Source organism: Rhinolophus hipposideros (genome assembly GCF_964194185.1).
Source record: "Rhinolophus hipposideros genome assembly, chromosome: 17".
In the NCBI taxonomy this organism is placed as follows: Eukaryota; Metazoa; Chordata; class Mammalia; order Chiroptera; family Rhinolophidae; genus Rhinolophus; species Rhinolophus hipposideros.
Genome location: NC_138063.1, coordinates 46,036,470 through 46,054,329, shown reverse-complemented (window position 1 = coordinate 46,054,329; position 17,860 = coordinate 46,036,470). Strand labels below are relative to the sequence as shown.

Genomic DNA, 17,860 nt, shown 5'->3' with positions numbered 1-17,860 from the left:
TAACCTTCATGAAAAGAGCTTTCATTCAGAGCCTTCTTTCTGGGGTTTACTTCCATCCCCTCATACACAACCTTTGGCTCTGTTGGAAAACATTTAACAGTTTGAACCCGTATGTAGTTTGTAATGATTCTTTCTAAATATAACTCTCCTTGATTTCAATTGCATAATGGGGAAACCCTAAACTGTTTTAGAAAATCATGCACGGTTTTGTTTTGCTTCCAAAGAAAGACTTAATAGGATTATATTACCAAACAGGACACCCACACTTCTCTCCTCCCCTCAAACTGGTTCTGAATAAAAATGATGTGCTTTTTCTTTATAAAGGGGATTGAGGAACTTGTGGTCCTCAGATAAATGGCTTTCTTAGTTAAGGAGCTATTTCTGATATTAACACCACACCTCCAGAAGCATTTGGACATTTCAGAATAGGGCAGAATGTTGGTAATGTCCCCACTTGCTTGCCTATGTTTTCCTGTATAACTCAAAACCAGCCTCAAACCCTTCTATTTTTGGATTTCCCGTATGTTAGCTCTCTCTTCTTCCACATAAGCTGAAGAAGAGGCACCAGCAAATAGCTGAAGCATTAATAAATAGGCTTATTGATCAATGCTGGTTCCTGGGAACTTCCTCTGAACGTACTCTGAGCAAACGTGGGTGCTCTGCACATCGGTGTCACAGTGCATATTGGCAGCACTCTAGGCTTTCCTGTTGCTCTGTTTCACAAGCAGCGTGTTTCTATATTACACACGTGTCACACTGCATGTCAGAGGAAGGGCCACCAAATAGTTATGACATACTATCATAACATAGGTTATGATCAAGTGGAAGACTTAAAGCAAAATCTGAATTGGGGGAACAGAAATATAAGCAAAAGCATAATTCACCAATTTGTTGCTTGCTTCTTCCTCCACAGAGCATGTTTCTATCCCATCCCATATGACTTAATTTTATCCCAAACGACAATTTGCTCATACTCATACTTTTAACTACTAACAAGCTACTGGAAAATTTACTCATCTCTTTTCAATTAAAGCTTTCCCAGCTTGACAAATCTTTCCAATTACTGCATAAACTTTGACTATCTAAGTTATGTGTCCACATGCTTCCAACTGCATCTATCTTGGATTTACCCCATCCTCATCCTTATCATTCGTTCTTTGCTCCTAATCTTTTCACTTGCCTGGTTAATATCAGCTTGTGTAAGTTTGGAGACGTATTAAATGTTCTGGAAAAGATGAGCGGGAGTTCAATCCAAGGTGAGCGGGAGTAGCAGCTGTGCAAAGTCTAGCTCACCTGATAAATCTGTGAATGGTGAGAGAGAAACAGGAAAAGGACGAATTGATAGAATTGCCTTGATTCACAAGTAACCCTGATTGTAGTTGGTAGTGGTTCAGATTCTGCCTTGTGTATATGGAGTTCCCAATAGCCAGTGTCTGATTGGGCACGAAGGCACTGTTTTATGAGGATTAATTGAAGATAATAACAGCTGTAAGTGCCAACAGTGAATCTTTTGCAAATATTCCCTATATCCTCCCCCTACCGTTCTCTCCATCCACCCTTTCCCCACCCATTTGAGCACATCTAAAGGATAAGCTTGTAAGACAAAAGATTATCGATAAACTACTCTGTGATCGTGTAAGTTTGGCTTTCCTACTGGTTAATTGATTAAAAGATAACTGGTCCAGTTTAGACATAACTGCTTCTGTCTTTGGTGTGACTGCTTAAACTTATACCATGTTTCCCCGAAAATAAGACCTACCCAAAAAATAAGCCCTAGCATGATATTTCAGGATGACATCTCCTGAGCATAAGCCCTAATGCATCTTTTGGAGCAAAAATTAATATAAGACCCTGGTCTTATTTTCAGGGAAACAGTGTTTCAGTGTTTCAGGGAAACACAGTGTCGTGTGAGAGACCCTGCTTGCTGTGCCGTTTGTCATGCAAGGTGGCCTGCGGGGTCTCTGCTCCCGCTCCCCACATAAGAATGCAGGATATGATGAGGCCAAAAAGGAACACCCACGGAGCCATAGGTAGGGGAGTCATATCACTATAGTCTCACTGGAGGCACTATAGTCTCACTGGAGGCTGGATCCACATGACCTGCAACCTGCCGTCCGCTTCGCTGCCTGCCAACCAACCGACCGACCAACCAACTCAGCCGCAGCAGTTATATCAGTCCTAGAACAGTCAAGAGATGAAGGTGGTACACTCAGGTGGGAGGGCAGAACCTGGGAAGCTGTGATGGAATAAAGCTGGGAAGCATTGTGGGTGAGGGGCAACAGGAAGGCCATATGCCTGGAACAGAAGAATCCAGAAAAATAACAGAAGAGGTCTGAGAGGGAGCAGTGGCCATACTGTGCAAAATAAGACCTACTGTCCATGGAGCTTTGCCTAAATTGTTCCAGCTACATAATTTGCTCACGGGGATAACAAGCCATGACTAACCCGCCCTCAATACTTCTCAGGCAAAATGGGTGAAGGTCACCCGCATAATCTTCAAATTGGTGAATTAGCAACTCTGACAATAACGTCATTGCTTTACATTGTCACATATGTGTTCTCTCTCACATAGTTCTATACGGTATTTCTGCCATGTTCTCACAGATGAAACTGGTCATTCCGAATTTCAAAGAGATTGCCATCCTGGAGGTTCATCCCATGAGGGTCCTCTGCTGTAAGCACCATGTCATGCAGCGGCCTCAGCACCAGTACTTTTGAAGGACTGTACCTCTTAAATATGACCAAAGGGCTCTAAGAGGCCCCTTTCAACCGGACAAATACAGCTCTTGCCCTTACAGAAAATATGATTCCTACCTTCCAGAAACGCAGCAACCAATGCAGAAGAACAGACAAATATGTCAGTGATTACAGTGCATCGCTTTAAGAAAACAAGGTAATCTAGATTCATTTTCTTCTGCCTCCATCAGGAGCAAATGAGGAAGTACTCTTCCAAAGACCAAGACCTGCATACCAGTCTTTCCACTTTCCTTTTCTCTGATTGACACACAGTTACAGTGAGAGAACGTGCATAGTCATGAAATATTAAGATATAAACTGTATTCAAATAGGTAAGTTCTCATGGATAAGTAAGAGACAAGCAGACAAATGCTAGATCTTGGCTTACTAGTTAATCAGGCTTTTAGCAACGTGTTTCTCCATTTTATTCCCACAGAGCTAACCCACAACTTCATCTGTAATACATGGTGACACTCGGTTCTCCCTTTCTGATCTCAGGTCTTCTCTTAAATTTCATATCAAAATTTCTTTTATCCCCCATTCTCAACCTTAGTGGTACCAACATCCTCTAGATCCTTATGAATACCTCTCTCATATTCTCACTGGGGGGACTATTTTCTGCTAGGACACATTAGTGCTTCATCCTTCCCTGACATTTCTTGTTTACTTATCCCTAGTAAGGTAACATCCTCCTCTGATGGGAGCCCCAGCTCTATGATCTGTATCAAATCATTCCATCATTTCCTCAGTTTCTCTCTGCAGCAATATAACAATATCTTTCAACAAATCACTGATGTCACATGTACAAGCCTTCAGCTTTATCTTCAACATTCAGAATCAACATTTACATTTTCAAAGCCCAGTTATGTTCTCATACCTACAAGCACTTTGGGCAAGAGAATTTTTATCATGTTTTCCATCATCTTCTGTCTTTGCCAGGGAATTGTTTTGTGAACTTTCCCAGGAGGATGAAGGTAAGGGATGCAGCCTGTATCCATGGAGTGTGAAGATGAAACGCCCTATCTCTGCTCATAATCTTGTGTTCGCAGGGACTGTTATTAAATGTAAGGTGGCCATTTAATTTGTCATCCAAACTGGCTCATTTTTGAAAGTGAAAAAGTCACTGTTAATAATTCCACTAAGATATGTGGTCAACATATTGAAATGGCATTTTGAGTCTGGAATTGTGTTGAAGACCAGGGCCCTATGTTAAGCTGGATCCTATGCTCCTTGGCTGATGGTTCAGGCAGAGCAGCAATACTGGCTGACCAGGAGGTGTACAGAGCAAAACAAAACTGCATTTCCCACATCTCCTTAAGTTGCCAGAGAAGTAGTCTAAAAAGTTTTAAATGTTTCTTTCCAAAAAGTAAACTGAAATAACCCCTTCGTTTATTTTAGATTCCTTTCAGATAGCCTTGCAGATGGTTTGCTGAAGTCATCATGACAACAAAATCTGTTTGGCTCAAAAAATTAAAATAACCCTACCAATTCATCTGCATTTCTCTGTAATAAAAAACTGAATTTCTTATTTCTGCCTATTAAATATATTCCCACTCTGCATTTTGTGAACTGAACTACAGAAATAAATCCTTGAAGAGTCACACATGTGTTCATTATTACCTAATTTTGGCACCCCAAAATATAACGTTATAAATGCTGATTTTCCCCCATTTGCTTCCCCAAGCAGTCATGTCTTTTTACACAAGTTTCCTATCAAAAATATCCAAAAGACAGTAAATACTAATATTAATACTCGTAAATCCTAGAGGTGTTATTTCTTCCTCTAATTGCAAGCATTTCCAGCTAGTCTCCATGAAATCAACTAAGTAACAAACAGATAAAGCTCAAATTAAAAGTACTTTCTCTCCAAGCAAGATACCTATGACATCTTGGTATCTAATGGCCACTAGGTTAGACAGCTGGGAAGTAGAGGGGTGTAATTCACTGTGTTCTCACAGAGGTTTTAATTCAAAGTTGTTTTGAAAAGATTTGAAATAAAATCTAGCAATGGACCCTAAAAGAGACCATTTCTCACTTAGTCATGAAATTTATTTTTTTCTTTAGTCTGGGAAACAGAATTCTTCCCCTGCAACAAAGGGAGCCTGGTCTCTGTGCAACGCCCATCTTGCCAACCTCTGGAGCTCCCCATATATACAACACACAGCCTTTTCCGAGGGCTCTGCAGAGCTTCCTCCTCACCAATAGGAGGTAGAGGAATGTAGCAAGGTGACTCAGCTTCCATAATCCTAACTGCTGTCACTGCAGTCTTGTTTTTACGCTTTTTAAAGCATCAGGTCTGGGGTGCTTATGGTTTTACAAAGCAGTCTTAATGTTCCCAATGGTATAATTGCCCAGATATAGCTATGCCTGCTGCTCTGGGAACTGTCAAGATTAGAGGCTCAGTGTGTGAAGGCAAATTTGGGAGGAATTTGTGTAATGTAGAGCATTTATCCCCAAGGGAATTCTCTCTGCTAAAAGCTGGTGGGTGAGGTCTCCCTCTGGTGGCTGCTGAAGTACGTTCACAGGGGACAGAATGAAAACCCTCTGAAATGTATTCCATGAAGTTGTTGCAACTAAAACACGTCAAGAAAACAAGGAATTTATTCATATCTAGTGAACTTTGGAACATCCCTCCGTCTTCTAAAAGGAAACATATGGAAACCAGCCATTCACTCTCTGAACACATACCCACCTCACATTTCCATTCCTTCATCAGAAATCAGGAACATTGTCTCACACTTAAAGCAGTTCTGGCAATTTCTCTCCTCTGTTTTTTCTCTCTATTTCACTTCTAGTCCCATTTATTTGTCTTTTATAATATTTCTCATGTTTTCTGCTTTTCTTATTAATTTCTCCAACTTATAAACATACAGCTGCATCTGAAGTACATATGATAAAACTGCAAGCACATGAGTCGGTCTCTCGCTGACAGGAAGTTCTGATTCCTCCTCAGGACAGCTCCAAACGTCCATCCCAGGGACTAGATCTTTCTGATTATCTTGAACCATGGCCTTTACACCATTTCAAAGATTCTGTAAGCTGGAATACGGGATTTCTATAATGTGTCTGGATCCACATCCTCCTTCCTACTCCTTCTTTTCCCTGATGGACTTGTCACCATCAGGTTCCATACCTTCACGAGCTCCGGGGTTTATCCTGCCTACATGGAATTTAGGACACCCAAATGACCCTTCCCTTTGTTCTAGCGAGTCCGTTTCCTTCCTATTTCTAAGACCTAATTCCCATCCTGTACTCTTTTCTAGGACTTGTCATCTCTACTCTGTCTTACTCTGTTCCTTACTGTTGCCTGGGTGAGCAGCCTGGTCCCTGAGTGGCTGCAGGAGGGAGAGCCTACCTTTCTTTGACCTGCCCTTCCCCTCAACCCCAGTGGTAGGAACCCGCCGACAGCCTTCTCGGACTTTCCAGTTATATTTCCTGTTCCAAATCTAGTAGGTGTGTCCTTCCAGGTCTGAGCTTTCTGACTGTCCATGGAGCTTTGCCTAAATTGTTCCAGCTACATAATTTGCTCAGACACCAGCAACCTTGCTGAGACTAGTTACCTCTAGTATGGTGCATATAGGACCCTCTACAGCCTGCCTCATCCCACTGGTTCTCAAATTCAGAAAAGGTTCAGGAGGAGGCCCAGTGTCTCTGGAGCACGTCTGCACAGAAGGTCCATTTTCCTGCCAGGCTCTACCTTCGGGGTCTACTGTGCCTCATGGGAATTTTTCTGTTTTCATCCCACAGGAAATGTAAAGAGGGCAACAGCATGTGCACCTCTGGTTTTGACTTCTAGGGTAATCTTTCCCAGCCCTATCCATGCCAGTTAAGTTCTCACAATTGCACACCCCTGCTATTTTATGATTTAAGGTAGTCTCAGGATACTCATCTATAGAGAATAACATAAATGTCTGCATCTCAACATTGCCCTGGCATCTTGACACACATTTACAATCTTAAACAGTCACTTGCAGGAACTCTGTGTCTCTCTGTCTCTCACACACAACCCACCCCACAAGTCGTCAATGATTCTTGAGATCAGACTGCATTATCTCTATGCCCCCCTGTCAGGTTCTAGCTGAAACATCGTTTATCCTAAAGAAACTGATCCCTTTTTGCTCTGGGCCCAAAACATCGACATCAGACAATTAAGTTCGCAAACTTACCAACACAGCTTCAGATGTAATCTTTTCTTCATTACTCAAAGTTCAACTCACTGTCCCTTGGATTCAGTCCTCAGAGTTTCTCTGTACCAGCCTCTTCCCTACTCTGGGCCTAAGTGGCCAGCCACAGTGCTCCACCACTCAGTGTCCCCAGCTCAGCCAGCTGGCACAGAGTTCATCAAATAGAAGCCTCTTTCTGCCTTAGCCTGCTATTTTATTTGACTTTGTAGCATTGTCATTCTCTTCATCCCATATTATGACATGAACATTCTTAAGAAACCAGAGTCCTTACTGATTTATGACAAGGGTGTTATTGCTTCAGGAGGCCCCAGTAGAGGGCCCCTGCCCTACCTTCTCACCATTAACTAAAGCCCCACCCACTGACATTACCGAATGAAGAATGCCTTCACCCTGGAGATCCATGAGGCCAAGTTGGTTTTCTCTCTCCTTCATGTGGTTTTTTGTTCCTCTGATAAGATCAGTTTGTACACCTCAAAAGCCATCATCAGCTTACCTCAGCAGTTGACGCAAGCAGTGCCAACATGGACTGCTGAGCAGTAGAGAGGCAATAATGAAATGTGCCCTCTAGCAGCCTCTTTGCTCAACGTGTATTCCCTTTGGTCCATTTCGAATAAACTAATTTTCAGTGGAGAGAAATACTTCCATTTGAAATGGATTGGGACAGTGACTTCGGCTGTGTCACAGAGGAAAAATCACAGAGGATTCATGGCCCTGAGTTTAATCATATACGAAGTTGGGCTGAGTCAATTACCTTCCACCTCTGACTTTCCCTCTTCTCTTTTAATCATATTCAATAAGAAACTACACCACTAATCTGACAGTGATCACCTTCATGTTAAAATAGGTTTTCTGACAAGTTTCTGCCTGTGCAGAGTATAATTAAATATTTTGTGTTTCTTCAACATGCAGATTAGTATATGTAGGAAAGAGAAAAATCAAGTGTTAGAAAATGTAGTTTGCCTTGTGTCTGCTCCTTGAGATTAGTGATGCAAAGAAGTGTATTGGCTTTTAGGTTGAGAAACCCAGAATGCCTTAAGCAGAGAATTGAAGACCTTTCATAGTGATGTGGGGTGCTGGCTTCATGACCGCCATGTTGCCTGGCTCGCATGAACATAATGAATTCCAGACTTAGTAACTTGGATCCTAGCTCCACATCACCAGCATCCTGCCTCGTCCTCTAGTTCTAGAACCCTAGAGAATCTGGTTGAATTTCCAGGGACACGGCTTCTTGATTTCCTAATGGAGGAGAAAAGTTAATAAAGAAGGTTGGTTGCTGACGGTAATTCAGAGCTAATGTTCATGGCCCCACAAGTGTAACAGGAGAGGCTGTGAAGCTTTAAGTGCTGAGTAGTTAGCAAACAGCTGCCATAGGCAGATCTCAGCCCACCTCGATCCTCTGGCCCTCACTTGTAGAAACCAGCTTGCCTTCCCAGCGCCTGAACCACCGCCAATATAAACAAATGGGGAAAGGTACTGAGCGACCTTGGAGAATGGATGCCTCTGTGGTCCTCTAACTGGGAGTGAGAGTGGGCCACAGCGTACATCGTTACAAGATACTCTGGTGCCTGGTAAAGGAATAAACAGCTAATCAAAATGATAAAATTGCATTTGAACTCTGGAGACCACAAGAACTTTATAATTGACTCTTATAATGTGCTTTGGATGTCTATACACAACTATTAATTTGGGGGCAGTGAGTGATTCATTTCATTTTGTATTAGCAATAAAAACTCTAAAAAATACACATAATGAAAATGACTGCTTCTCTCCTCTGGTAAGAGGCACTTAACCTTTGATCTTGAGATAAATTACATTGCCAGAGGCAGCCTATAAGCAATCAGGAATTTGTTTTTCCCCTTGATATTGTTTTGATGATATGTTAAGTTATTGGTAAATTTCTCAGAGTTCTCCTAAGGATAACTCCTTATATATTAAGATGAACTGAAAAAAAAATTGACTTGAGTAAATATAGACAAAAATATGAGCCACCATGATGTCATTTTCAAGGTTTTCTCCTTATCTTTCCCTATGTGAAATATTAAATCAATTCCTCAACCCTTTTCAAAAATATTATTATGTGATAGAAATATGGTATTATTTAGGCCATTGTTTGTCATTATATTGTTACAATAGTAAATGTAAATACAGGCCACTACATTTAAAGATTTAGAGTTTCTTTGCTCAAAGCCATACACATGTTAATTTAACCTTTCTGAGTACTCTGTTGTTCATCTGACTCATGTTTTCTCAAATTAGCCTATTAACTATGGAAATCATCTGGCCCAAATATAATAGGAAGCTTCCTTTTTAGGAATGGTCTTTATGTGGAGCTTCTGTGGTTTCCTATTAAACCAGACCCTCTTATGTGCTTTTGATCTATACAAATCCTGTTTTGTGTGGCATGACGATACTGTCTTATTTTCCTAAGTTATATATGCTTCTTTCTTACATTATTAGAAGCCAGGCACCCTGAGTAATCTGAACCATAAGTCTTAGTTTTACTGAATAGTGGCATGAGATGTAGAGCCTAATTCTGTTGTTGGTGATGAAAAAAAAACCTAATAAATCAGGAACTTTGAAGGGAAAAATAGGAAGAAAAAAAAGGAGAGATATTATAAGGAAATTTTCATAGAAAGAAATACTTGAGGAATAATGAAGAAACCAAAAGATCAATCACTTCCTTTCCTCATTTCTTATTAAAACTTTCTTCTTCTCCTCTAATGCGCTTCTATCAGAAGATGGACTTCAATCACTTCATCCTATAACACACCATCAAAGATCCTGAGAATAGCAGGCCATTCTAGGCTGTTCAAAGACCATGGTGCTTCAGGATCAAAGGCCCCAAAAGTTTTTCCAAGAGCTAAAACAAGGCCAAGTAAATATCTCCTTCCTTGGTATTACCCACTCAAATCTTGACCCAGCCCTCAGGATACCACTAATAATCCAAGAGTTTAAAATTTCTTAACATGGTTTAGGATTTCACCCAAAAAAGGGGAGTGAGATCAGGGGAGGCTTCTCAGCATTTCTCAAACTGTATTTCAGGATTTCATGACGTGTTCTAGAGAAAAATTTTAAAACAAAAATATATATCTCACCTATTGAGATATATTTGAGTATATCCCACATGTTGTAAACCTCTAAAAAAGTCACGGCCTTGTTAACATGTATTAAAGACTCCATGAAACCCTACAATAAAGCAACCTCTTTAATTCTAATGGATCCAGGATTTTCTAAATTGCTTTAGCCACAAATCTTTTTTTTCTCAGAACATATTTTTATATCTCTCAGGACTGGTCTTCCAAGGCTTACAATTTGAGAAAATCTGAACGACTATACCACATTGACCTGGGAGTATTTGTGTGCGTCCAAATCCTAGACAGAGGAAAATGTACCTTTATATCCATCACCCATGTTTTGGTTTGCTGAGATGGGTAGCAATTCTCAACATGTATCAGCTTCCCATTGAAATAGTTAATTACCTTCTCTTCTTTGTGATGATGTTTAGAGGAGGAAAATGATAGGTCCACTAAAAAAGGATACATGATACATGTTGTCTAATATGTACAAGGACAGAGATTATTTTTCAGGCATTCAGAGTATCACCAAAATGAGGGCAACCTGACCCTGGCTGATGGGAAATCTAAAATTACATTTCTGAAATCCATTAAAGGTCAAATGGAGAATAGAGCTTATCTGGCAGCTGGGTTTCTAACTTTGTTGATCTAGCTGATGAAAAGATTTGTCGTTTGAGGGTATCAATTATAGTCTGAGGTTTGGGAGCAGTTTGGAGCATTTAATATGAGCAAGAAAATAAATTAACTTAAATTCTGCCAGAAACCACTGATCCTGATTTGCAAATAATACAATAATAATACAAAGAATCTTCTTCAAATATTATTTTTTAATTTAGTAAGCATTTGTTCAGAGCTACAGTCTGCAAAAACATATGCAAAGAGCAGACAGAACACAGGATTAGGACCTTAAAAATCTTTCTACAGAGACAGATACATATATATATATCAAGAAATGCATGAGATCTGGGGCAAAGTGGGGGCCTGCTGAAGGTATCCGGGGTATAAATGAGCTAAACTCAGGGTTCTAAATTGCAGCATTTCCATTATCAAATCTGTTTCTCATAAATCCTTCCCTGAAGTAGAGTCAATAGTCAAGGGCCTTGGAAGATTCTGGAGTCCAGAAAGGAGGCTGGATGAAAGAGGCCACAGTCTCGCATATTGATGAGATTTGTGCAAACATGTAAAGAATCCATGAGGGAGAGAGTTGGGAGTGAAGACACTGCCAGATGTTTCCAAACCGTTCCAGTCTACCCCTTAACCCATTCCTTAGCCTCTTAGCCTGTTTGTCATCTTTAAGTAGGACAAATTTGTGTTTCTTATTTTAGTTTTGTCTTTTTGGTTTTGTCTTTTTGGTTTTTTTACATACCTAAAATATAATACCTTAAACTAATGGGGCAAAAGTAAGTATTATCAACTGTAACGTTCTAAAGGTTGTTTTAAGATGTTGTAGTAGTCTTACACGAACAAGTATTTCACATTTTTCTTTTTTTTTTTTTTTTTTTTTTAGTACTTTTCAGAATTACATTGATCTTTCCCTTAGGTCACCAAGATGTCCCAAGGGTTGCACCTATTCCATTTCTGAGGACAGTCTCTCTTTATTTCCCTTTACAGTGTTGGATTTCTACTTTACCTCTCATGCTTCTGTCTGATTTTAAGCCACACAAAGTCTTTCATATGAACCAAAAAATTTAGAGTTGATAACCATTAACCACATACATTTTGGATAGAAAATAATTTTATCTTACATTGTGACTAAATTTTAAATCAGTCTTTGAGGTTTGGGATAATTATTCTCACTAATAGAGAGCTATTATTCATTCACTCTCAGAATTTCTCTTTGAATAGTATAAGTTGGTTATTTGTTTTCTTTGGTCATTTTCATAATTGCCATACATACTTCACTCCCTAGTGTAACAGTTGTTGTGTGTATATTTTTGGTATAGAGTCCTCAGTTTTTTCTATGTAAATATTTTCTACAAGTCATTTTTTCATTCCTTGCAACAACCTCCAACATTTTTAGTATTTCTAGAAGCACTTTTCTATTGTGGTGACTTTATATATAATTAGTTAATATTTTATATATACTTTATATGTAATTAGTTAATATTCTCAAAGATTAATCTGTTTAGAGTGTAATTCATAATTTTTAAGAGTAAACGTTCTTTATAATTCTTGACAATTCTAAATTTGGGGGCCAATTTCTTATCAAATAATGTTTACACTATAATCTGATTAAAGAAGGGCTAAAACAAAGCAGGTCAACTTTCATGTTGTTTGCATATGCTCACATTATTAGTATTATCCTTGATTTTTTAAACCATCTTTCTGTTTTATGAAAGTCAATTCAGGGGAAACCAGAAAATATAATCAGAAAATCCTTTTAATTGGGCACTTATCAGCTGAAGCACATGAAAGTGTACTGAACACAAAGATTTGAGGGAGAGTGACTGTATCAGTTTCCCATAATAAATTATCACAAACTTGGTGACTTAACATAACACAAATGTATTATCTTAGAGTTCTGGTAGGTTAGAATTATGAAATGGGTCTCACTGGGCTAAAAATGATGTTGGCGGGACTATTACATTCCTTCTAGAGGCATTAAGGAAGAATCCATTTCCTTGCCTTTTTCAGGTCTTAGAGGCTGCCCACATTCGTTGGCTAGTGGTCCCTTCCTCCATTATCAAAGCCAGCAATGGCTGGTCAAGTCTTTCTCACTCTGCATCACTCTGATTGATCCTCCTGTCTCCCTTTTTCACCTGTAAGGGCCCTTGAGATCACCTTGGCCCCACGCAGGTAATCCAGAATTATCTCCCCATGGCAAGATTCTTAATCACTTCTGCAGTCCCTTTTGCCAGATAAGCTAATATTTATAGGTTCCAGGGGTAAGGACTTGGACATTTTGGGGAAGCCATTATTCTGCCTACCACAATTGCCTCTGACATCTGTTCCATGGGGAGGACCTTATGCACCTACTCAACTCTTGTAAAGAGGGTGGTGTGCACCCTACTTTATAGATTTTAAAAGGTTTCTTATAACTTGACCAATGATTTCTTTGGTCTAGGCTGGAATTCTTCTCTTCCTGAGGCACTTGAAGTCTGTTTCCATGGTGAAGACCCCAACAAGGCAAAAGGAAAAGAAATACCTGTGTGTAAAGCCTCCGTTGCTATCCATGGCATTACTATAAGGGAACATTGCATTTGCCCTATGTTACGTTAGACTGAATACAAATATGCAATAGTTACCACTATCACAAACAATATAGTCTTTAAACAAAGCTACTAATACTGTGCGTAATGTGCTTTGCTATAGTTCTCAAAACAACAGTTGTGTAAACAATCTTCCTCCATGCTTCCTAACTGCTGTTAGGGATTCTACTCACACTTGACCACAAAGGTCAGGTTTGCAAGAACACCTTCACACAGCATTGCCTTGTTAAGCCTTGCTACTATACCATTCCATAATGGCAGAGCCTTAAATAGCAATTATTTTGTATGATATAAAGTTCCTCCTAGGTTTCTTAATTTGTGGTTTACTTATAATGAGGATCTAAAGGATTTACACCTCTGGATTTGCACTAGGAGATACTGAATGCTAGAAAAATACACCTTGTTCTTTTTCATGTTCCTCTCCTGGTTGCTAATATGTCATGCTCAAATCTACTTCTTCACAAAAGAACCTTTTTGTAAAGTTAAATCTACATCAAGGAGTGAGGAAGATTTAGCTATTATTTACCAGGTTATGCAGACTTCTTGGCAATGCTCAGATTTGTATTTCCAATGTTTAGAAAAAAATAGTGCTTTTTAAGTAAAGCCAAATGTTAAACTATGGCAACCAAGAGAAAAACCTAGTACAGGAATACTCTGTGCTTACAGCTTTCTCATTTAAATAATCCTTAGACATTTTTCACTGTATGCAAATCCTTGCTTGAATTTTTCAGATAAGTTGGCAGACTATGTTGCCTTCTCTGATAATTTTGGTTGTAGTGTTGCCAGCTAATGATGACCTTGTACATATTAGTACAGTTTAAGTGATCAGTTGTATCAGAAATTGTGACTTTTTTAGAACAATTTTATCTGATTTTTTTTTCACTTCCATTAGAATCTCAGCAATTTTTCCCCTGAAGAGGAAGACTCTCTCCCCAAGCTACACCTAGTATTTCTTAGAGAAGGCCTCCAACTGCCTTGAAGTGGGTGACCCACTCTCCTATTGTCTTCCCTTCTTCAACTTCTTTTTTTTTTTCCTTTTTAAAGATTTTATTGGGGGAGGAGAATAGGACTTTATTGCGGTACAGTGTGTACTTCCAGGACTTTTTTTTGTTTTCCAAGTCAAGTTGTTGTCCTTTTAATCTTAATTGTGTAGGGCGCAGCTCAGCTCCAGGTCCAGTTGCAGTTGCTAGTTGCAGGGGGCGCAGCCCCCCATCCCTTCCAGGAGTCGAACTGGCAACCTTTTTGTTGAGAGGACACACTTCAACCAAGCTCCATCAGCAGCAGCTCAGCTCAAGGTGCCATGTTCAATCTTAGTTGCAGGGGGCCGTGCCCCCCATTTCTTGCGAGTAGAAGAGTTGAACTGGCAACCTTGTGGTTGAGAGCCCACTGGCCCATATGGGAATCGAACCGGCAGCCTTCGGAGTTAGGAGCACGGAGCTCCAACCGCCTGAGCCACCGGGTCAGCCCTCAACTTTTCATAAATGATTCATTACTCTAGTATATCATCGAATCTTGTGTGAACTACTTTTCCCGATATGCATGCGAAAGAGAAACTGATTCATGCAATGAAAGTGGAGGATTTCCAACTTTCAAGAAAATTATAGCTTAACTAAAAACATCTTAATCATGTTGTTTATATATGATGTTTCAACGAGCTGTCACTTCTCTTGAAGAATATATTTCATATCAGTGATAGAATACAGTTATTTGACCAGCTGGATCAAGCATCCTTTTGTTTCCATTCTTAAATAATAATAGGCACCAATTGTTGCCCTCTTTTATGTTTCAGAAACATCCTTATGTGCTTTGCATTTGTGACCTTATTTAATCCTTGTGTCACACCAGGGAGGGAAATATTACTTGCCCCATTTTACAAAGGAAAAAATTAAGAATCTTGGAGAATAAATATAAATACTTGGCCAAAAAACATACACCTATAAAAGACCACAATACCCCACTCCCTCCCAAATACTAATTTTATTTCATTCATCATTTCTCAACAATATGGCTAATAGTGCTTGCCTTTTATAGTCTTATAAGTATTCTCTGAGATGATTTAATATTCCTTAATTATTTGCTTAATGCCTCATTTCCTCTCTGTGATGATAATCCTTTGTCTGATCCTCTTTATTGGGGAAATTCCTCATATGGAGAAAGCTGCAGCTATGTTTATTTCTAGCCACTTATGCACTTATTATTTCATCCGTGGCTTTTAGTTGGGCCTCTGGAACTGAAATGCATCATTTATCTTCCCAAATAAGATGAAGAAAAGAAAGGTTTCTCTCTTAACAGATTTGGAGGCTTTCCTATCGAGTATTTTCTCCATGAAACCTCAGGCTAAGTTTCAATAAAGCTACTGGTTTTTATAAAGTTATATCAGAACAGTTCTTGCTTATATATTGTTGATATTTTTAGTTTGGATTGTTTATTATAAAAAGAAACTAAATTGACGTCTTGATGTTTTTATATATTTGGCCTTTTCTCACCTGATTTCAGCTGACATCAGCATCTTCTTCACATTTTATCCGTTAGAATACTCAGTAAGAAACATAAACCAATGTATTTTTGGAAAGTTTTGGACACTAGTCTTCAATCAAACAATACTCATGAGTAATGGAGAAAGCACCTAAGAGTTCCGTATAAGAGGGCTTTTCCTAGAACCCAGTAAGAAATCTACACATCACACCAGTCCTCAGTTAGCATCAGGATTCTACAGCTGAAAGGGACTTTGAATTCATATAGAGTAGCTGCCTCATTACAGATTAGGCAACAAAGATTTAAATAATGTAACAGTAGTCAAACACCATGTTAGAGAAGAATCAGAACTCAAGTCTAGGCCCTCTGACTCATAAATTAATAGCATCTTAAGAAAAAATAGAAACTTAGGATTGGGTCCAACTTCTATCTCTCATGTCTCTTCTTTACTCCATATGTAAAAATTGGTCACGTAGCCTTGGACTTTATCTGGAGCTTTTTCCAAAATACCATAGTTTCCTAGTAATGACATACTGGCATTTCAAGGAAGAAAGGAAATAAATATGTACCCAAGCCTAAGGAATCTGCAATTTATCCAGCAGCATCAATTTATTTAAATACTTTATATACCATTTTTAGAGGAGACAAATAAGCATTTCATTTAGTAAATATCATCTATTATATAAAGTAACTGGCAATCAGAGTTCTTTGAAAAAGATGGTTATAAAGAAAATACTCTTGAATTTTTAACATACCCCACATTTCTATTAACATCGCACAGTGCATATGTATCAGACTGTGGAACTGGAAGTAGAATTTTGTCCCTGAAGATCCTAGCAAGAGAAATTTTTTCTATAGATATTGCTGGTCACAAATCAGTATGATAAACATCTTTTGATTAATTTCTCCAAGACATCATCCCTGACCCTAAGAAACGAACTAAAAAAAATAGCAGATAGTGTTGTTTTCAAGTCCATTTAAACCTCTTGAAATTTCTCTAGAATAATGCCAATTCATAGCCCCAATTCTGGTGTTGGAAACAGGGGTTGAATTGAATGGTGGTCAGCCTCCATTTTATGTTGAAGATGTTTGTGCCTGTCAACTGAGTTGAAATCAACCTCTCTGCTTTCACCAAGACAGCCAATTCCACACTTTTTCAAGTCTCAGCAGATCAGCTGTGATTCCACACTTGGTCTCATCCCTTTGGGACTAGGCCTTCTTAGCTTGCTCTGCTCATCTTTCAGTACGATTAGGGAAACCAGAACTGGTAGCATAGACCCAAGTGTGTGAATGATAGCATTTGTTTGTGGAGACACTACCATTGGTAAAACAATATTTTTCCCCCTAAATTTTCAGTGACTAAGCTTTAAGGATGAAAGAACAGAACACATTGGACAACGTAATAGAATGTTTACAATCAGGACTTTCTCAGAAAATTTAAACTGTGATCTCTGTACCACTGTTTTCTACCCTCAAGCCGGTGGATGTCACCACCATTCTCTCTAGTTCCTCATCCATTTTTAGATCCTGGATAGGCCCTGAGGCAGAGTTCACAGCTGAACATATTGTCACTTCCTTCATTTAACCCTAAGCAATTTGGAGTGAGATGTTCGTTTGGTTTTGCTCCTGTTCTGCTTTCACAGTTGTACAGAGATAACAAATCAGTCTCTCCAGTCAGTCTGACCTGTCCTGCCACTAGCCTGACTACCAAAGAACATGAATATTCACCATCAACTAGAGATATGAAAGCCTCAAAGATTCTGCAACTCAACCAAGACCTCTTGTGAGGAATTGCTGAGCTATTCCTTTGGGAAACAATTCACATTTTATACTCTTCTCTTGGAAAATAGTTCCACAACCTACTAGAAGTTAGAAAACCATAGTGGCACCTTATGTCCCTGTTGACCTTCCTAAGGAGGCAAAGCAGCAGAGTGCTCCTTGGCCCTATCTAGTTTCCCATAAACTCTATCATGTCTGCTGCACATGTGTCACGTAGTAATCAATAAGAGACTAAGCACAGGGGTGACTGAGCTGTGGGGAATGATTAAAAACTGTAGATGGTGATAACATGCTCTTTCCTGGTGGTTCGTACTTAGTTGCCCCATGAGACTCTAGGTGGCAAGTTCCTCAATCCAGAGCTGCGTTTTTCTGGAAATAAAAGTTGATATTAATTCTTACAGCA

General features: G+C 39.2%; 1 protein-coding gene across 16 annotated transcripts in view; it reads left to right on the top strand.

Moving 5' to 3' along the window:
* DLGAP1 (DLG associated protein 1) overlaps nt 1-17,860 on the top strand; it is a gene marked incomplete at its 5' end in the record, with an annotated part of 855,165 nt that overhangs the window by 724,031 nt on the left and 113,274 nt on the right. The window lies entirely within an intron of this gene.